Here is a 23345-nt window from a genome sequence, read left to right as displayed (position 1 = left end):
ATGAAGTTGGAGACCGTCAGTTGTTTGGATCAAATGTGATCAAGGAGTCAGAAGAGAATGTTAAGTTGATTCGAGATAGACTGAAGGTAGCTCAGTCCAAGCAGAAGAGTTATGCAGACTCAAAAACTCAAGGAGGTAGTCTATGAAATTGGAGACAGAGCATGTCTTCATGTGTTCCCTCTGCAAGGAGTTAAACAATTTAGAGTTAAGGGACAGTTGGCCCCGAGATTTGTAGGACCATACCGAGTTTTGGAGCGTATGAGAGAAGTGGCCTACAAGTTTGAGTTACCCGAAGGACTGTCAGGAGTTTAGGATGTGTTTCACGGTTCCCAGTTGAAGAAGTGCCATGCAGAGATGGCTAATATTCCCGTGTAAGGACGCTTGACCGCAGAAAGGATAATGATGTTCCACGAAGTGGAATATGGACTCCATAAGTATAAGTTTATATCTCGGTATGAGGGATATCCCACGAGGATGAAGTGATAAATTACTATTGGATATAAAGGAGGTATGATGTCAGAAATATCAATCAATGGAAACTCCATGACGAGTCTGAGTAATCATGTCCTAGATTGGTGCCAATAGAAGGAAGGAAGACAGTACAATTGGATGGATTTAAGAATACTAGGAAGTTGGAAGTTGGAATAATGATCAGTTGCCCGAGGATGAGTTCAAGGATTACAAGTAATAAGATGGGCCATAACCCACAGGCCCCAAGACCTGCCAAGAAGCAAGCACATTCTTGCTGAAGGAAAAACCCTGGAAGTGGATATACCTTTGTCGACAGACGATTTTATAGGAGTTTACACAAAACCTGAGAGTTGTGAAGGAACGATAGATGGTTGTTTGGCTTGCAGAATCTATGGATTTATCCGAACTTGGTTCGTCGACAAGAGAAATTCTGCAATGCTTGTGAGGATGACCGAGTGTTACAATGCGAGATTCGCTAAACCGTATACAAGGTAATGATTTGGGTGCGGATGGATTGATCACCATACCGACTTACTCTTATTATTCGCCTTGCTATATGGGATGGTAAATCTGAGTGACTTACCTATAGTGGAGAGACGACGATCAAAACCTTGTTTAAGCCTTAGAATGCTATAGGTATTTTTCCTTGTACAAGGCAGCTTTTGCCAACCGTAGGTTATACGGTGAGGATCAACCTAGACCCATTTCCTGTAGAAGAAACCATAAATTGTTGACCACCATGAGATATCGATAGTTGTTTAGTCTTGGCGCCAGACCCGTCAGCTAAGAAGACCCAATCTCGGAAGAACCTTACCAAGATGAAAGGATAGAAAAATTGTGGTAAGGTTATGCCACTACCGGAAGAGCCCGGATAAGGAATTATCCTGAAGATCTGAGAAGACCGGCCCTGTCAAGAATAAGGATGGAGTATATGAGTATTGATGGGACCGTAACAATCTTTTAAGGGTGGTAGCACCCGAGACCCCAGAGACGATCCAAGGATTTTGAGGAGACCCCCAAACCCTAACCTTTTCTTTCTAGCCTCTCCGAATCTCGAGGACGAGATTCCTTTTAAGGGTGGTAGGTTTGTAACATCCCAAAATTCTAAATTTTGGAATGTTATAATAAATAGATAGATTTGATTGATTGTCTGAAAGTGAGTGAATTCGAAGTTTTGAAAGTTAAATGAGAGGGAATAAAAGGACTTTCCCAAACTTTCATATTTGCTTTTCTGATCTCCATGAATTCAAATTCTTTTCAACACAAAACCCTAGAGAGAAGATGACATGACTTCTTCCATTTAAAATGAAAAGGGTGTTTGAAAAATATTTAAATTCCATTGGGAAATATTTTCCAATTCAGAAACTTTATGCAACTCAATGATTTTCATGAGAGAAGATAAAATGACTTCTTCAAATTATGAAATATGAGTTGGGAGTTTCAAAGGATCAATTTCAAGTCCTTTTGGAATTAATTTTCAATTTGAATTTATTTGAGTTTTATTCAAATTATTTTTCTCCAAAAATAAAATATATGGAAATTAGGGTAACATGATTCCCTACATTAGAAAATTGGAGAAAAACTAATTTGAAATCATTTTGGTATTTTTAAAATGATTTTTGTTGGATTTTAATAGACCAGTAGCACTCTTTGATTTATCTGAATTTGTGCGTATTTTATTTGGTGCTACAAAAATGTTCACGTTGTAGGAAATCTTTTTTTGAAAATTTTGATATATAATATGCCTATATAAGGTTTTATTTTCATTTTCGTTTTTTTTTGTTTATCGCATTCTGTTTAAAAAAATGCACGCGCGCCTGAAGCTAACTGTTGCCCACGTGCGCATCATAGTACCAGCGGGCGCCCTAATTTTTTCTTTATCCTATATGGGCCAGGCCCAGCCAGTCTTTTCAGTTTTTTTTTCTTAGGCCGACTTTCCAAAAAAAACTGCACCGCGCACGCTGTGGCCGGCCGAAGGCCTTTAGGCCCATCCGTCTCTTTTCTTCTCTGTTTCGTATATTTTCGTCTACGTTTAGTCCCACATTGCCTAGCCTTTGACCTCTAAACCTCTTTTCCACCAATAAATATAGACCCATAGAGCCTCCAAAAATCATCCGATTCGGGTTAAATCAATATTTTGGTTTGACTAGATTCATTTAAGAAAAATATATTTCTACTCTTCGGCGCGACTTCTAGAAATTTTCTATTCTCTTCGAAGTCATTTTTTCTCTGCCTTATAAAGGTATCTTTCTTTATTTTTTTCTTCTTCTTATACTTTCGTAATTTATTATTTTTTTAGACTAATATGATAAAATAATTAGATTATCAATTAGTCTACGTATTTATACATTAGACCCTAGCCTATATCTATTTTTTTCTTCTTCCGTAAAACAGCTTGGCCCTGATTTTTCAAATAGCCATAACTTTTTACTCGTTTGTCCAAATCCAATGAAACCAACGCTCACTTCTTCGTTATGATCCCCTCTATCCAGTAATCCAACCCAAACATGGTTTTGAAATTTTCAAATTTCGAATTTTGTTCAGATTTATATTCAAACTTCTTTTGAACATAACTTGAGTTTCGTAGCTCCGTTTGAGTTGATTCTTTTTGCAAATCGAAGCTTTTGACCTAAACCTTCTGATAAGGCCAAATTCATATAATTTTGGTACTGTTAGAACTTGTTTTATGTTGCAAGAGCTATTTGCTTGGTTTTGATGTTTTCCAAATCGACTTCTTTGATCTTTTTGATCTTTTGAGTGATTGCTTATGTATGGTTACTATTGCTTGCTTACGATAGATTGACCGGAGTGTGACGAGTAGAACTATCAAGACTTTTGAGTGCGAATCATCTTCATCAACATTGCAGGCAAGTAACACTTTGATCATACCTTTTCTACAACCCAGTTTTATTGCATTAGATCAATCCTCACACATTGCATGTATAGGATCTAATTAAATTGTGGGATGGGAAGTAGATGAGGTAGTATATATTACCTGTTTATTATCAAACCTTTGGGAGTTACTTCTACGTTTGCTTATTATGCCATGCTATGCTAGTAGACGTGGATTGGGTGAGTGAAATCCATGACAGATGTGAGATTTATAATTAATGATTTATCTAAGGTGGCAACCTAACACACATCTGGGTGGATTGAGGCACCTGGGGTTTCCAGGACTTGCCTGTTTTCTTTGGACTGCCACCTAGGCTCAAGGGATCATGAGATTATTCATACTAGAAAATTACGTGTGTAGCCACAAGCCATTATGGGCTCTGGCATAGTTGACTAAGTTGTGCGAACTCTTACAGTGGTAGACTAGCAGATGTAGGGGTTGTAGGTGGTACGGTCTACCCGATCGTAAGGTGCTAGCGCTTCTGAAAGACTATGTCGCGGTCATCCGTCTTCTCAAACACCATGTAGTGCGAGAAACCAAACGGAGGCGATCGAGTCTTGTGGGGAAAAGTGCGCAAACCTCTGCAGAGTGTAATAAGCTAATCATGATTAGCCGTGTCCCCGGTTATGGACATCTTGAGTATCTAGTTCTTGGATTATCCTGTTGATCTCATCAGTTATTTTAAATAAATATTGTTGGGTTTTAATGATGTTACTTAATTGGGATTGAGAATGCTGTCAACCATTCTCAATGTTCAACAACCACCATGATAGTTAAATAAATTTATTCCTTTGTAGTAGGGAAAAATTGGCTTTTCGAAAAAACCTTATAACCATAGAGCTTTTCCACCAGCCATATATGCATATAGTGATAGCCATTGTTCATCATTTTCTCTATGGTGTGAATTTTCCAGTACATTCAATGTACTGACCCGTTTCGGGCTGCAACATCTCATGTTGCAGGTTTCTTACGACGAGTAAGTGATACGTTAGGGTTACGATTTCTACACTCAACTTTGCCGTTGGTGTTGATGGGAAACCACAACCTTGTTGCTTCCGCTATTTTGGATTGAGGTAATAGTATTTACGTTACTTTATACATGTGATTTACCTCTGTTATAAATCCATCGAGTACTGTGTGTGTCAGCATACCGATCCAGGGATGACACTTAAGCACAGAGACTTGACCCATTCGGGTCGGGTCGCTACAACATGCTAATGTATTACAGTAGTTCACCAAAATAAGTTATGTATAAACGTTTAACCTACTTTGTTTGTTTTTGTCTCATTAGTAACTTATCTGCTACACTAATCTACAAGTTCAAACTTCCAGGAAGCTATGGAACAAATGATTGAACAGTCACAACCACCTGAAGGTGACGAGGCTACTACAGGCACAATGTCACCTCTTGCTGCAGTGCGTCAGTATCTCTCCACTAACATTGCAAAAAGAACCTTCCTGCGTAATTCTGGGTTGGTTGTCAAGGTAACCTCGTCCAAATCGCCTACTGAACAAAATCTTCCTGCTAGACAGAGTGATATATCTGTGCTCCAGACACAAGTCCAATCCCTAATGGACGTTGTTTCGGAAACAAGAATAGTGGTTGAGAAATGTCGTCAAGATATGAATGGTTTTGAAACCAGACTATCAGACATTCACTTTGTTGTTCAAGAGCAATGGCGGAAAAAAGGTGGAGATCGTGCTGCTCCATCAGATTCTACAGCCTGAAACATTAGCACTCAGGTCAAATGATCTGTGCTTCTATAGATTTGATGGTGCTTTTATTTGGAAGGACTGTAAACTTTATGCCAACAGGCCTTTTGTTGTATGGTTGGAATTTATTTTGTTGTGATACAAGATTTATGATGCTGCCTCAGGTTGCAGTAATTACAACGCTATTTTTGTATAGTGTAGGTTTATCTTAGTAATGTATTCGGCCGAAACCTTCGTAGGATCCCAACATGCCAACATTCTTCGGGCCCATTCCAATTGGGCTAAAAACGATTACGGGCCGAAATTGGCATGTAGCCCACTAAAAATATCTAGGCCTAAATCAGCATAAGCTTTCATATTTTTCTGGTAGGCATGTGCCCATAGTGGGCCTTTAACAGGCCTAAACATAATTTGTGCCCTCAGTAAAAATAGGCCGTTTACAGGTGTAAATATCTCGAGCCCATAAAATACATGGGACTTTAATAGACTGAAAGTGAGATTGGTCCCTGATTGTGCCAAATAACCCACTGGACTTTAACAGGCCGAAATTCGGACGGGCCGTAAATGCGCTGACCTAATACACGGGCCTTTAACAGGCCGGAACTTCGGTCGGGCTAGATTATCGTCATTTTTATATGGGCCGTTAATGGGCCCGATATGACGTTGGGCCACATATGGCCCATGGTTTACGTCCGGCGTTAACAGGCCGAAAATGACAACAGGCCAAAAGTGGCCCAAAGCTATAGTGGGCCTCTAACAGGCCGAATGTCAAACATGTCCTTTAGCTGGGCCTTTAGACAGGCCGAATGTTGGGCCTTTAGACAGGCCGAATGTTGGGCCTTTTGCTGGGCCGGCCCATTATGGTCGGCGGAATCTAGTGGGCCTTTAGCTGGGCTGGCCCATTGTGGTCTGCAAAATCTTGTGGGCCTTTAGCTGGGCCGGCCCATTATGGTCTGCAAAATCGTGTGGGCCTTTAGCTGGGCCGGCCCATTATGGTCCGCTAAATTTTGTGGGCCTTTAGCTGGGCCGTCCCATTATGGTCCGCTAAATCTTATGGGCCTTCGGTTGGGCCGGCGCATTTAATCTTTGTGGGCCACTTTTGGGCCGGTCCACGTGTCAACATATCATAGGCCCATCTCGACCATTGGATGAGTGACACCTGTGCCAACACAGAGCTGACGCGTGGATCCGTCAGCCAATGAGAATTTTACACGTGGAAAATCGGCATTGGTCGTGGCTGTTAACGGGTTATCAGATCCAAAATCCGACCCGGTAGCTTAACGGCGTTCCGTTACGGTGGATGCCACATGTCGGTCACCCTTGACGAGAGCACTTCTGTGATGCGCGATTTATCGTCATGGAAGTGGACACTTCCGTGATGATAATTTTGGCAATGTCATTGAACACTTCTACGACAGCACAGGTATGACTATCTTGATTCTGTCATAAATTTGTCATGGATGTACATGCATGACAGAAAACGCGACCTACTGTGACAAACACGTACCATCACGGAAGTGTATTTTTTTGTAGTGCAAGTAGGATTCCTCCTACTTGGGACGCCCCCTTGGCTGCCTCTCCTCCCCTGCAACCTATATATACGAGGGGGGCACCGCTAGAACACACAACAACGACTGTTAGCCGTGTGCGACGCCCCCCTCCAAAGTTTACGCCTCCAGTCATATTATCATAGCGCTTAGGCGAAGCCTTGCGCCAATCACTTCACCATAACCGTCACCACGCCGTCATGTTGACGGAACTCATCTACTTCCTTGGCACTCTGCTGGATCAAGAGTTCGAGGGACGTCATCGAGCTGAACGTGTGCAGAACTTGGAGGTGCCATACGTTCGGTGCTTGATCGGTCAGAACAAGAAGAAGTTCGACTACATCAACCATGTTGTCAAACACTTCCGCTTTCAGTCTACGAGGGTACGTGGACACACTCTCCCCCTCTCATTGCTATGCATCTCCTAGATAGATCTTGCGTGAGCGCAGGAATTTTTTTGAAATTGCATGCTACATTCCCCAAAAGTATGCGGTCTGATGAGTGTTGAGGCTCGTGGCAGGTATCATTATTTTCTGACCTTCACAGATAATTTGAGTAGATATGGGTATATCTACTTAATGAAACACAAGTCTGAAACATTTGAAGGGTTCAAAGAATTTTAGAGTGAAGTGGAGAATCATCGTAATAAGAAAACAAAGTTTCTATGATCTGATCGTGGAGGCGAATATTTGAGTTACGAGTTTGGCCTTCATTTAAAACAATGTGAATAGTTTCACAACTCATGCCACGTGTAACACCACAGCGTAATGGTGTGTCCAAACGCTGTAACCATACTTTATTAGATATATGGTGCGATCTATGATGTCTCTTGCCGATTTACCAATATTGTTTTGGGGTTATGCATTAGAGACATCTGCATTCACTTTAAATAGGGCATTGTCTAAATCCGTTGAGACAACACCGTATGAATTGTGGTTTGGCAAGAAACCTAAGCTGTCGTTTCTTGAAGTTTGGGGTTGCCATGCTTATGTGAAAAAGCTTCAGCCTGATAAACTCGAACCCAAATCGGAGAAGTGTGCCTTCATAGGATACCCAAAAGAAACTATTGGGTACACCTTCTATCACAAATCTGAAGGCAAGCTCTTTCTTGTTAAGAATGGGTCCTTTCTAGAGAAGGAGTTTCTCTCGAAAGAAGTGAGTGGGAGGAAAGTAGAACTTGATGAGGTAATTGTACCTTCTCTCGAATTGGAAAGTAGTTCATCACATAAAACCGTTCCCGTGATGCCTACACCAACTGGAGAGGAAGATAATGATAATGATCATGAAACTTCGGATCAAGTTACTATCGAACCTCGTAGGTCAACCAGAGCACGTTCTGCACCAGAGTGGTACGGTAATCCTGTTCTGGAAGTCATGTTACTAGACCATGACGAACCTATGAACTATGAGGAAGCGATGATGAGCCCAGATTCCGATAAATGGCTTGAGGCCATGAAATCTGAGATAGGATCCATGTATGAGAACAAAGTGTGGACTTTGGTTGACTTGCTCGATGATCTGCAAGCTATAGAGAATAAATGGATCTTCAAGAAGAAGACTGACGTTGATGGTAATGTCACTGTCTACAAAGCTCGACTTGTCGCGAAAGGTTTTCGACAAGTTCAATATGATGCAACCAGAAGGTTTTGTCGATCCTAAAGGTGCTAACAAAGTGTGCAAGCTCCAGCAATCCATTTATGGACTGGTGTAAGCATCTCGGAGTTGGAATATACACTTTGATAATGTGATCAAAGCATATGGTTTTATACAGACTTTTGGAGAAGCATGTATTTACAAGAAAGTGAGTGGGAGCTCTGTAGCATTTCTAACATTATATGTGGATGACATATTGTTGATTGGAAATGATATAGAATTTATGGATAGCATAAAAAGGATACTTGAATAAGAGTTTTTCAATGAAAGACCTCGGTGAAGCTGCTTATATATTAGGCATCAAGATCTATAGAGATAGATCAAGACGCTTAATTGGACTTTCACAAAGCACATACCTTGATAAAGTTTTGAAGAAGTTCAAAATGGATCAGTCAAAGAAAGGGTTATTGCCTGTGTTATAAGGTGTGAAGTTGAGTCAGACTCAATGCCCGACCATAGCAGAAGATAGAGAGAAAATGAAAGTCATTCCCTATGCCTCAGCCATAGGTTCTATCATGTATGCTATGTTGTGTACCAGACGTGATGTGTGCCTTGCTATAAGTTTAGTAGAGAGGTACCAAAGTAATCCAGGAATGGATCACTGGACAGCGGTCGAGAACATCCTGAAGTACTTGAAAAGGACTAAGGATATGTTTCTCATTTATGGAGGTAACAAAGAGGTCATCATAAATGGTTATGTCGATGCTAGTTTTGACACTGATCCAGATGACTCTAAGTCACAAACCGGATATGTATTTATATTGCATGGTGGAGCTGTCAGTTGGTGCAGTTCGAAGCAAAGCATCATGGTGGGATCTACGTGTGAAGCGGAGTACATAGCTGCTTCTGAAGCAGAAGCAGCGAATGAATGAGTCTGGATGAAGTAGTTCATATATGATCTAGGTGTAATACCTAGTGCATCATCTCCAATGAAAATCTTGTGTGACAATATTGGAGCAATTGCCTTGGCGAAGGAATCCAGATTTCACAAAAGAACCGAACATATCAAGAGATGCTTCAACTCCATCTGTGATCAAGTCAAGAAGGGAGACATAGAGATTTGCAAAATACATACGGATGTGAATGTGGTAGACCCGTATACTGAGCCTCTTCCACGAGCAAAACATGATCAGCACTAAGACTCCATGGGTGTTAGAATCATTAGAATGTAATCGAGATTATTGACTAGTGCAAGTGGGAGACTAAAGGAAATATGCCTTAGAGGCAATAATAAAGTTGTTATTTATATTTCCTTATATCATGATAAATGTTTATTATTCATGCTAGAATTGTATTAACTAGAAACTTGATACATGTGTGAATACATAGACAAAACACGGTGTCCCTAGTAAGCCTCTACTAGACTAGCTCGTTAATCAAAGATGGTTAAGTTTCCTAGGAAGCCTTGCAAGCAATGTGACTAATGAGTTAGTTGCGGGATGATGTATTACGGAATGAGTAAAGAGACTTGCTGGTAACAAGATTGAACTAGGTATGAAGATACCGACGATCGAGTCTCGGGCAAGTAACATTTCGATGACAAAGGCAGTAACGTATGTTGTCATTATGGTATGGCCGATAAAGATCTTCATAGAATATGTGGGAACCAATATGAGCATCCAGGTTCTGATGTTGGTTATTGACCGGAGAGGTGTCTCGGTCATGTCTACATAGTTCTCGAACCCGTAGGGTCCGCACGCTTAACGTTCAATGATGATTTTGTATTATATGAGTTATGTGATTTGGTGACCGAATGTTGTTCGGAGTCCCGGATGTGATCACGGACTTGATGAGGAGTATCGAAATGGTCGAGAGGTAAAGATTCATATATAGTACGATGATATTCGGACACCGGAAGTGTTCCGGGGGCACCGGGTACATATCGGGTGATGACCCACAAGTATAGGGGATCTATCGTAGTCCTTTCGATAAGTAAGTGTGTCGAACCCAACGAGGAGCAGAAGGAAATGATAAGCGGTTTCCATCAAGGTATTCTCTGCAAGTACTGAAATAAGTGGTAACAGATAGTTTTGTGATAGGATAATTTGTAACGAGCAACAAGTAACAAAAGTACATAAAGTGCAGCAAGGTGTCCCAATCCTTTTTGTAGCAAAGGACAAGCCTGGACAAACTCTTATATAGAGAAAAGCGCTCCCGAGGACACATGGGAATATCGTCAAGCTAGTTTTCATCACATTCGTATGATTTGTGTTCGGTACTTTGATAATTTGGTATGTGGGTGGACCGGTGCTTGGGTACTGTCCTTACTTGGACAAGCATCCCACTTATGATTAACCTCTATTGCAAGCATCCGCAACTACAACAAAAGTATTAAGGTAAACCTAACCATAGCATGAAACATATGGATCCAAATCAGCCCCTTACGAAGCAACGCATAAACTAGGGTTTAAGCTTCTGTCACTCTAGCAACCCATCATCTACTTATTACTTCCCAATGCCTTCCTCTAGGCCCAAATCATGGTGAATTGTTATGTAGTCGACGTTCACATAACACCACTAGAGGAGAGAAAACATACATCTCATCCAAATATCGAACGAATACCAAATTCACATGACTACTAATAGCAAGACTTCTCCCATGTCCTCAGGAATAAACGTAACTACTCACAAAGCATATTCATGTTCATAATCAGAGGGGTATTAATATGCATATAGGATCTGAACATATGATCTTCCACCAATTAAACCAACTAGCATCAACTACAAGGAGTAATTAACACTACTAGCAACCTACTAGCACCAATCCCGGACTTGGAGACAAGAATTGGATACAAGAGATGAACTAGGGTTTTGAGAGGAGATGGTGCTGATGAAGATGTTGATGGAGATTGCCCTCTCCCGATGACAGGAGCGTTGGTGATGACGATGGCGATGATTTCCCCCTCCCGGAGGGAGGTTTCCTCGGCAGAATAGCTTTGCCGGAGCCCTAGATTGGTTCCACCAAGGTTCCGCCTCGTGGCGGTGGAGTTTCGTTCGAGGAGATGTCTTCTGATTTTTTTCTCATCGAAAAACTTCATGTAGCAGAAGATGGACATCGGAGGGCCACCAGGGGGCCCACAAGGTAGGGGGCGCGCCCCCCACCCTCGTGGGCAGGGTGTAGCCCCCTGGTGAACTTCTTGCGCTCAGTATTTTTTATATATTCTGAAAACGTCTTCCGTGAAGTTTCAGGACTTTTGGAGCTGAGTAGAATAGGTCTCTAATATTTGCTCCTTTTCCAGCCCAGAATCCCAGCTGCCGGCATTCTCCCTCTTTATGTAAACCTTGTAAAATAAGAGAGAATAGGCATAAGTATTGTGACATAATGTGTAATAATAGCCCATAATGCAATAAATATCGATATAAAAGCATGATGCAAAATGGACGTATCAACTCCCCCAAGCTTAGACCTCGCTTGTCCTCAAGCGAAAGCCGAAATCAAAAAATATGTCCACATGTTTAGAGATAGAGGTGTCGATAAAAATAAAATATGGACATGAGGGCATCATGATCATTCTTAGAACAACAACTTATATAATTCTTGTCATATGATTTCTTATGCTAGAGTAATAATTCAATCACAATTTCAAGTATGAATCGTAAACTTCATTGAAAACTAACAAACTATAATCTCAGTCATTGGAGCAATTGCAATTTATCATAACATAGGAAAGAGTCAATGTATAAGAGCTTTTCAGCAAGTCCACATACTCAACTATCATATAGTCTTTCACAATTGCTGACACTCACGCAATACTTATGGGTATGGAATTTTAATCGGACACAGAGAAAGATAGGGGCTTATAGTTTTGCCTCCCAACGTTTTACCTCAAGGGTAATGTCAACAATAATAGTTCATGAAAACTCACATCCAATTAGCCATATATACCAGGATCTTTCCAACATACTGTGCTTGCCAAAGGATAAAATGTAAAAAGGAAGGGTGAAGATCACCATGAGTCTTATGCAAGGTAGGAGATAAAAGTAAAAGATAGGCCCTTCGCAGAGGGAAGCAGAGGTTGTCATGCGCTTTTATGGTTGGATGCACAAAATCTTAATGCGAAAGAACGTCACTTTATATTGCCACTTGTGATATCGACCTTTATTATGCAGTCTGTCGCTTTTATTTCTTCCATATCACACGATCATATAAAGCTTATTTTCTCCCACACTAATAAGTCATACGTATTTAGAGAGCAATTTTTATTGCTTGCACCGATGACAACTTACTTAGAGGATCTTACTCAATCCATAGGTAGGTATGGTGGACTCTCATGGCAAAACTGGTTTAAGGGTATTTGGAAGCACAAGTAGTATCTCTACTTGGTGCGATGAATTTGGCTAGCATGAGGGGGAAAGGCAAGCTCAACCATGTTGGATGATCCATGACAATATAATTTATCTCAGATGTAAGAAAACATAACCCATTACGTTGTCTTCCTTGTCCAACGTCAACTCTTTAGCATGTCATATTTTAATGAGTGCTCACAATCATAAAAGATGTCCAAGATAGTATATTTATATGTGAAGATCTCTCTTTCTTTATTACTTCCTATTAATTGCAACGATGACCAAAACTATGCTTGTCAACTCTCAACAACTTCTATTCATCATACTTTTTCTATGTGAGCTCATTACTCTCCATAAGATCCATATGATCTCTTTGTTTCCTTTTTATTATTTTTCTTTTCTTTTATTCACTTAGGATCATGGAAAAATAATAAAGCCCTTGACTCAACACTAATCTTTATTATATATATAGCTCGTGGACTCGATTACATAGAGGAATTATAAAGGAAAACTCACAACTAGATCATACTAAGAACTTTTATTCTACTACATCAAGATATTACCAAAAGAATCGAACTAAGAAACATGGTAAAGATAAAAGTGATGGTGATACGATACCGGGGCACTCCCCCAAGCTTGGCAGTTGCCAAGGGGAGTGCCCATACCCATGTGATTATGTCTCTCTTTTCGGGGATGGTGATGTGATATTCTTGGCGATGATGCCCCTCAGGATACGATTCTCCTCCTCGAGCTTATTGACTTGCTGCTTGAGGTCCATTATTTCCTTTCGGAGTTTTCCTGTAACAGCCAAAGCTCCCTGCACCCAAGGGTGCTGCATAGCTGCGGGAGAACCAGTGACACTCTTTTTCATATTCTCATAAGAAATAAATCTAACATTGGAAGGGATAACCGAGTTTGGAATAGCCGAGCTCTGCAGTTCTCCCATTGTGAATCCAGCTCGGAAGCGGGAAGTGACTTCTCGATCCTCTTCCATGGCATATATCCTCTTCAAATCAGCCTCCATCTCTTCCTCCGTGGCTGGCCCAAAGAGGTCAACATTGTTGTTTGTCATTGATCTCGGTGCCGGATGAGACACCCGGCTCTCCCCGACTGACTCTTGCGAAGACATCTTGCTCTAATCTGTAGCAGCAACAGCTCGAAACACAAACAGAGGATAATTGCGTGATACGGGAATCAAAACCCCCGGGAGATTATATAATGAATTTTTACTGACCAAAATATGTGTCGTGTACGAAAACGGAGTCCGGAGAGCGCACGAGGTGCCCACGAGGTAGGGGGCGCGCCCAGGGGGGTAGGGCTCCCTCCACCCTCGTGGAGCCCTCGTGTCCTTCCCGTACTGCTTCTTATTTTTCTAAATATTCCAAAACAGAGAAATATTGCCTTAAAAACTGTTTTGGAGTCGGTTTACTTACCGTACCACATACCTATTCCTTTTCGGAGTCTGAAACGTTCCGGAAAGTGTCCCTTATGTATTCCTCCGGGGTTATGGTTTCAATAACATTGGTTTCAACATTTATGGGATTACCTAAGATATAATGTTTGATTCTTTGACCATTCACCACCTTCGTATTTGTGCCTTCAAAGTTGTTGATTTTTATGGCACCGGAACGATAGACCTCCTCGATAACGTAAGGACCTTCCCATTTAGAGAGAAGTTTTCATGCAAAAAATCTTAAAAGAGAGTTGTATAGCAATACATAATCACCTACATTAAACTCTCGCTTTTGTATCCTTTTATCATGCCATCTTTTAACTTTTTCTTTAAACAACTTGGCATTTTCGTAGTTTTGGGTTCTCCATTCATCGAGTGAGCTAATATCAAATAACTTCTTCTCACCGGCAAGTTTAAAATCATAATTGAACTCTTTAATAGCCCAATATGCCTTGTGTTCTAGTTCAAGAGGTAAGTGACATGCTTTTCCATAAACCATTTTATACGGAGACATACCCATAGGATTTTTATATGAAGTTCTATAGGCCCATAATGCATCATCAAGTTTCTTGGACCAATTCTTTCTAGATCTATTAACAGCCTTTTGCAAAATTAATTTGAGCTCTCTATTACTCAATTCTACTTGACCACTAGACTGAGGGTGATAAGGGGATGCAATTCTTTGATTAATGTCATACTTAGCAAGCATTTTACGGAAAGCGCCATGAATAAAATGTGAACCACCATCAGTCACTAAATATCTAGGGACTCCAAATCTTGGAAAAATAACTTCTTTAAGCATTTTAATAGAAGTGTTATGATCAGCACTACTAGTTGGAATAGCTTCTACCCACTTAGTAACGTAATCAACAACAACTAAAATATGTGTATATCCATTAGAGGAAGGAAAAGGTCCCATATAGTCAAAGCCCCAAACATCAAATGGTTCAATAACGAGTTAATAGTTCATAGGCATTTCTTGACGTCTACTAATATTACCAATTCTTTGACATTCATCACAAGATAAGACAAACTTACGGGCATCCTCGAAGAGAGTAGGCCAATAAAAACCAGATTGCAATACCTTATGTGCAGTTCTATCTCTAGCATGGTGTCCTCCATAAGCTTCGGAGTGACACTTGCGTAGGATCTGTTCCTGTTCATGCTCAGGTACACAACGTCTAATAACACCATCTACTCCTTCTTTATAAATATGTGGGTCATCCCAAAAGTAATGCCTCAAATCATAGAAGAACTTTTTCTTTTGCTGGTATGTGAAACTAGGTGGTATAAACTTAGCAACAATGTAATTAGCATAATCAGCATACCATGGAGCAGTATGAGAAGCATTTATGACATTTAATTGCTCATCAGGAAAGCTATCATCAATAGGTAGTGGATCATCAAGCACATTTTCTATCCTAGACAAGTTGTCTGCAACGAGGTTCTCAGCTCCCTTTCTATCAACAATATGTAAGTCAAATTCTTGTAGCAAGAGAACCCATCTAATAAGTCTAGGTTTAGCATCTTTCTTTTCCATAAGATATTTAATAGCAGCATGATCAGCGTGAATAGTTACTTTAGAATCAACAATATAAGGTCTGAACTTATCACAAGCAAATACAACTGCTAAGAATTCTTTTTCAGTAGTAGCATAATTTCTTTGAGCATTGTCTAGGGTTTTACTAGCATATTGAATAATGTTTAATTTCTTATCAACTCTTTGCCCTAGAACAGCACCTACAACATAATCACTAGCATCACACATAATTTCAAAGGGTAAATTCCAATCAGGTAGCTGAACAATAGGTGCAGAGATTAATGCTTTCTTAAGTATTTCAAATGCTTCTACACAATCATCATCAAAGACAAATGGTATATCTTTTTGTAATAAATTAGTCAGAGGCCGAGAAATTTTTGAGAAGTCCTTAATGAACCTCCTATAAAATCCGGCATGACCAAGGAAACTTCTTATACCTTTGTTGTCCTTGGGGCATGGCATCTTTTCAATAGCATAAACCTTGGCTTTATCAACTTCAATACCTCTTTCAGAAACTTTATGCCCCAAGACAATACCTTCATTAACCATAAAGTGGCACTTTTCCCAATTCAAGACAAGATTAGTTTCTTCACATCTCTGCAAAACTCGATCAAGGTTGCTCAAGCAATCATCAAAAGAAGATCCATAGACGGAGAAATCGTCCATGAAAACCTCACAAATCTTTTCACAAAAGTTAGAGAATATAGCCATCATGCATCTTTGAAAGGTAGCAGGTGCATTACATAAACCAAAAGGCATACGTCTATAAGAAAAAGTACCAAAAGGGCAAGTAAAAGTGGTCTTTGATTGATCTTTGGCTGACATGGGTACTTGAGAGAAACCAGAGTAACCATCTAGAAAGCAAAAATGTGTATGTTTGGATAATCTTTCTAGCATTTGGTCGATAAAAGGTAAGGGGTAATGATCCTTTTTAGTGGCCTTATTTAATTTGCGGAAATCAATTACCATCCTATAACCTGTAATAATTCTTTGAGGAATCAATTCATCTTTATCATTAGGAACGACAGTAATACCTCCCTTCTTAGGGATAAAATGGACAGGACTTACCCACTGACTATCAGCAACGGGATAAATTATACCTGCATCAAGGAGCTTTAGAATTTCCTTTCTTACCACTTCCTTCATTTTAGGATTCAACCGTCGTTGATGATCACGAACTGATTTAGCATCTTCTTCCAAATTTATTTTATGTTGACATAGAGTGGGACTAATGCCCTTAAGATCATCAAGAGTATACCCAATAGCAGCACGGTGCTTCTTCAGAGTTTTCAATAATCTCTCTCCCTCATGCTTTGAAAGGTTAGCACTAATAATAACAGGATATATCCTTTTCTCATCAAGATAAGCATATTTAAGAGTATCAGGCAACGGTTTAGGCTCAAACACGGGATCACCCTTGGGTGGAGGAGGATCCCCTAGGATTTCAATAGGCAAATTGTGTTTCAGAATAGGTTTCTATTTAAAGAATACTTCACCTATTTCCCTTCTTTCATTCATAAACATATCATTTTCATGGTCTAGCAAATATTGTTCTAAAGGATCACTAGGAGGTACGGCAATAGTAGCAAGACCAATAATTTCATCCTTACTAGGTAATTCTTCTTCACCGTGTTGTCTACTAAATTTAGAGAAATTAAATTCGTGGGACATATCATCTAAACTGATAGTAAAAACATCCTTTTTGCAATATCTTAGCATTAACAGTGCTTAAGAAGGGTCTACCAAATATAATGGGACAAAAGCTATCTTGTGGGGAACCAAGAACAAGAAAATCAGCAGGATATTTAGTTTTCCCACACAAGACTTCAACATCCCTAACAATTCCCATTGGTGAAATAGTATCTCTATTGGCAAGTTTAATTGTGACATCAATATCTTCTAACTCAACAGGTGCAATATCATGCATAATTTCTCTATATAGGCCAATAGGTATTGCACTAGCACTGGCACCCATATCACATAAACCATGATAACAATGATCTCCTATTTTAACAGAAATAACAGGCATGCCTACCACAGGTCTAGGTTTATCTTCAGCACAAGGTTTAGCAATTCTAGCAGTTTCATCACAGAAATAAATAACATGCCCATCAATATTATGAGCCAAGAGATCTTTAACAATAGCAATATCAGGTTCAACTTTAATTTGCTCAGAAGGTGTATAAGTTTTAATATTGCTTTTACGAACCATAGTTGAAGCTTTAGCATGATCCTTTATCCTGACAGGGAAAGGTGGTTTCTCAACATAAGAAGTAGGAACAATAGGATCATTATAAGTGATAGTCTTTTCTTCAACTTTAATAGGTGCAGCTACTTTTACTTCTATGGGAGGATGATATTTAAACCACTTCTCCTTGGGGAGATCAACATAAGTAGCAAAAGATTCACAGAAAGAAGCTACTATCTCAGAGTCAAGTCCATATTTAGTGCTAAATTTATGGAAAACATCGGTATCCATAAAAGATTTAACACAATCAAACCTAGGTGTCATACCTGACTCCTTACCGTCCCAATCTTCAGAGTTGCATTTAATTCTTTCCAATAAATTCCATTTGAATTCAATAGTCTTCATCATAAAAGAGCCAGCACAAGAAGTATCAAGCATGGTGCGATTGCTATCAGAAAGCCGAGCATAAAAATTTTGAATAATAATTTCCCTTGAGAGCTCATGATTGGGGCATGAATATAACATTGATTTAAGCCTCCCCCAAGCTTGAGCGATGCTTTCTCCTTCGTGAGGCCAAAAATTATGTATATAATTGTGATCACGATGAACAAGATGCATAGGATAAAACTTCTGATGAAATTCCAATGTCAATCGTTTGTAGTTCCATCACCCCGTATCATCACATAGCCTATAGCATGTCGATGCATCTCCCTTCAAAGATTAAGGGAAGACCTTCTTATTAACAACATCTCCGGGTACACCTGCAAGCTTAAATAATCCACAAACTTCATCCACATATATTAGATGCTCATCAGGATGCTTTGTTCCATCTCCAACAAAAGGATTAGCTAGCAGTTTTTCTATCATACCCGAAGGAATTTCAAAGCAGACATTTTCATTTTCAGTAGGTTCAATAGGTTGAGGAGCAACTCTTTGCTCTACTGGTCGGGGTGAAGATACCCTGAACAAGCCCCTCAGAGGATTACTTTCCATAGTAACAAGTGACAGTAAATTTCAGCACACTATATAAATTTTTCCGTACCAAATTCCACCTACCAAAGGCGCTTCACTCCCCAGAAACGGCACCAGAAAAGATTCTTGATGACCCACAAGTATAGGGGGTCTATCTTAGTCCTTTCAATAAGTAAGAATGTCGAACCCAACGAGGAGCAGAAGGAAATGATAAGCGGTTTCCAACAAGGTATTCTCTGCAAGTACTGAAATAAGTGTAACAGATAGTTTTGTGATAGGATAATTTGTAACGAGCAACAAGTAACAAAAGTAAATAAAGTGCAGCAATGTGGCCCAATCCTTTTTGTATCAATGGACAAGCCTGGACAAACTTTTATATAGAGAAAAGCGCTCCCGAGGACACATGGGAATATCGTCAAGCTAGTTGTCATCACGTTCTTATGATTCGCGTTCGGCACTTTGATAATTTGGTATGTGGGTGGACCGGTGCTTGGGTACTGTCCTTACTTGGACAAGCATCCCACTTATGATTAACCTCTATTGCAAGCATCCGCAACTACAACAAAAGTATTAAGGTAAACCTAACCATAGCATGAAACATATGGATCCAAATCAGCCCCTTACGAAGCAACGCATAAACTAGGGTTTAAGCTTCTGTCACTCTAGCAACCCATCATCTACTTATTATCGGATTTCGGGTTCCGGCAGACCCTTGAGGTCCGAACACTGGGGTGCGCATGGAGATCTCTCCCCTACCGATCTACGTCCAATCTCCTCGCGTGATCTAAGCTGGAAACAACGAACAACACAAGGGACACGAGGTTTATACTGGTTCGGGCCACCGTTGTGGTGTAATACCCTACTCCAGCGTGTGGTGTGGTGGATTGCTCTCACGGGCTGATGATGAATAGTACAAGGGAAGAACAGCCTCGCGAGAGGTGCTCTTGAGCTGGTGCGATGAACTGCTTGGGTGAGTTCAGTCGCCTCTCTCTTCTCTGCTAGGGCTCTATCAGATCTCTAGATGTCTCTCCCCGCTACTCTGTGGTGGCTAGCTCTATTTATAGAGGCCCTGGGCCTCTCCCCAAATAATGAGCGGGAAGGGCGCCAACAATTGACCATTTTGAAGGGGAACATCTAGTACAAGTTATCCTGACCAAAGATGGTCTTCGACTGCCAAAAGCACTGGTGATGACGCCGTCTTGGGCTCCATGGTGACCTCCATCCTGCTGCTCTGCTGGTCTTGGTCTCGTTCCACCGGAATGGTAACCTTTGCCCGATGCCTTGGCCTGTGCTTGCCCCCTTTGCACCAAAGGGGAAACAAGGACACTGCGCAAGCCGGCGCCCGCCTAGTCTCAATCGTCATGGCTTGTGTCACGGGCTCCTCGCGAGGTATCCCTGCCTTGATCTCTTCGCCTCCTTGCGAGCCTGCCTGATGAGGCTGCCTCTGAGGAAGCTTTCTATCGTCCGCCCTGCGAGGCTTGGCCCCTCGCGAGGGTCTTGAGCTTGAGCTGATGAAGATGGGTCGTGCTGGGCCGCCACTTGAGCCACGCCGCAGGCCGCAGGCAGGCAAGGCTGGGGACCCTCGTTCCCAGAACGCCGACAGTAGCCCCCGGGCCCAAGGTGTGCCCGGGCTTGGACTAGCAGGGGAGCGAAGGGGCAAGCGCGAAGCGCCGCGGGCCCCAACAGCCTGCGGCCTTGGGCGCCGCATTGCGATTGATTGGACGTGGGCGTCTGCGCTTCCCCATGACGCTTCGGCAACTGTCCATCTGACAAAAGAGGTGCTCGGGCCAGACTTACTTGCTTTGTTCTTGTTCGCCTCGCCCCAGATCCCCTTTCTCGCTCTCCTCCTTCTTGCTCCCGAAATCCTCAAGATCTGTTTCAATCCTCCTGATCCGGCACACCATGGCGCCTCGCAAGTCCCCGACCGAGGCCTGGTACTCGCTGGCTCTGGATTCCCCGAACCTGCCGGAGAAGAACCTCGCCCTCACGCGCCTGATGACGGTGGCGCAAGGCAGCAAGGGGCAACTGTGCTCAAGGCCGGCTCCGACCAGCCTGAAGGCAAGGGGAGCACCTTCTATCTGCTCTTTGTGAGCGCCATCGTCGCCGGTCTGGTGCCTCCTTTCTCTGAGTTCTTCTTTGTTGTTCTCCACCAGTACAACTTGCAGGCTCTGCATCTCTGCCCCAACTTTGTTCTTCTCCTGGCGATTTTTGCTTACTACTGTGAGGCTCACGTCGGGGTAAAGCCCTCGGTGGCCTTGTTGCATCACTATTTTTCCCTCTGGGTTTCTGGTGGCCATATCTCTGCATGTGCGAGCTTCATTGCATACTCTAATTCCAATGATATCTCGAAGCCTGGGAAGAGAATCGAAGGCTTCCAGAGCAAGTGGGTCATAGTGGACGTCGGGCGCCTCCACCCCCGTCTGGTGTTGCCTACGGGGTAGCCCAAGGCTGTCGACACGTGGTCCCGCGCGGAGCTCGTTGACCCCCGTGCGAGGGCGGTGCTGAAGAGGATGAACGCGGACCTGAGGCCAAGCAACTTGGGGGCGGCGAAGCTGACCGGGGCCACGCTCCTGAGGGAGTTCTTGGAGCACTGGGTGGCTCCACTCCAGGAGCACTCACTCCCGTTGTGGAGGCTTGGGGAAGCGGACGCCGCCTTGCGCCTAAGCTCTAAGGCCCTGACCGACGAGAATCTGGTCGCGGCCCTCCATTCCTTGGTTGGGGGAGACGTGCCGAAGCCGGTGGGCGCCCCCGTCCCCCTGTTCCTTCATGAAGACTGGGAGCAGGTGGTGAACTCCATGCCCACCTTCAATGGTGAGGGGCTGGTGCCTGCGAAAGCTCCCGAGGGTCTTGTGGCGCTAGCGATGGTGAACGTGTCCTCCGACAGCTCCAGCGGGAGCGAGGGGGAAGAAAAGGCGGAGGAGGAAGAGTCTGACTCTGAGGCGACCAGCGAGGAGTCGAGGGAGTCTTTCCCTCGGCGCAGGTCCCAGGCCCTCCGCTCCATGCCGGACGATGACGAGGCCGGCGCCAGGCGAGGAGGGGAGGACTCCCTCTTGGTCACAAGGAAGGGCAGGTCGGGGCTGGTTCCCCCAGGGTCTGCTCTGGTCCCTAGGCGGTCAGAGGCCAGCTCCAGCCCTCCTAACATGCCCTCTGCTTCCGGGCCTCCCAAGGCTGACCCCAGCTGCAGGCTCTCGGGCTTCAAGTTTGGTTGAAGGTTGCTTGAGTCCGCGAGCGACGACCAGTAAGTGCTCGATTCGTGCTTTGCTTGGTTTCTGCCGCCGAGGCTTGACGTCCATATTCTTTGTCAGGCTGGCGCCTGCGGCGAAGAGGTTGCGAGGGGCTTCTGCGGCCCTGCTTGGGGCGAGTCCATCTGCCGGGGCGACGCCTTCATCCGTTAGGGAGGAGGACGGCGAGGCTTGCGCCTCCCCTGCCCGGTCGTCCTCGCGAGGCCGACTGGGACGCCTCAGCGAGGAGTCAGCCCCCGTGGCCCCGCTGACCCTGGGGTCAACTGCGCTCGATGCTACAGCCGGGGCAGCCAAGGCCCAGGGGGTTCCTTCCTGGCAAGCCGTGATCACGCTGCCGTCCTCTTCGCTTGCTCCGCCGGTTCCCGCTTCTTCTGTTCCCTCTGCCGCCGTCCTAGACCAGGTCGCCAGCGAACTGAGCCAGCTACGGGAGGATCTTCTAAGCGCGGACCCTCGCCTAGCGGCCGGGCGCCTAGAGCTAGCTTCTGGCTGGGCCCGTTCCTCTGCCTCCGTCCGAGTAGCGCTGAGCCAGGCCGTGTCGGCCTCCGATGGGGAGAAGCAGGCCGCCAACCAAGCCAAGGCCACTCATGACGCTGCCCTGGGCGACGCTGCGGCTACCCAGGCTCGCTGCAAGGCGCTGGAGGCCAAGCTAAAAGGCCTGTGTGACGAGCTCGCCAAGGAGGTCCATGGTCGCCAGGAGAAAGAGAAGGAGATGAAGGCTCGGGAGGCTGTCGTCAAGGATCGGGACGTCAAGCTTGATGACCGCCACGGCCGATTGGAGACGCTGGAGCGGTCGCTGAAGGCGGAGAGGACCGAGCTAGACGCCAAGGCGAGGGTCCTGGCGGAGGATCGGGTGGCCTTCGCGAAGATGGAGGAGAAGGCTCATGCCGCGCTGAAGACGCTTTACGAGAGCGGCTTGGAGGAGCCGTTGGCCTGTGCGGAGGATGGCCCCGCCAACCTGCTCCCCTTCCTGGTCCGTGCGCTTGAAGATGTCATAGACGGCCTTGGCCCCACGGCCGAGGCCGAGGCGCGTGCCCTGTCTTCTGCGGCCCTGATGCATGTCCTCAGCCACGTCTACCTGCGCGACCCCAACATCGACTTCGACAGCCTGCTGGAACCCGTGAGCAGCGACCTTATCGCCGCTGCCGCTGAGGCCATGAAAGGCCAGGCCGAAGCTTTGCTGGGGAGGTTCCGTGCCTTCAGCATCTTGCCCGGGCGCGGTGCCACCAGCTCCGTGACCCAAGGAGGCGAAGTCGCCCAGCATGACTCCACCACAGGCGGCGGTGCCACTGGAGAGTGATCCCTTTGCGGCTTCTGTCCTGTTTTTATTCCTGCAACATGCACCATGCCTCGCGGAGGCGTTTAAACTTGTGTTTGGCATCGTGAAAC

This window comes from Triticum urartu, chromosome 3A, assembly GCF_056163025.1.
Source record: "Triticum urartu cultivar PI428250 chromosome 3A, HENAU_Tu73, whole genome shotgun sequence".
In the NCBI taxonomy this organism is placed as follows: Eukaryota; Viridiplantae; Streptophyta; class Magnoliopsida; order Poales; family Poaceae; genus Triticum; species Triticum urartu.
The sequence above is the reverse complement of the archived record's forward strand: the minus strand, read 5'-3'. Positions refer to the sequence as shown.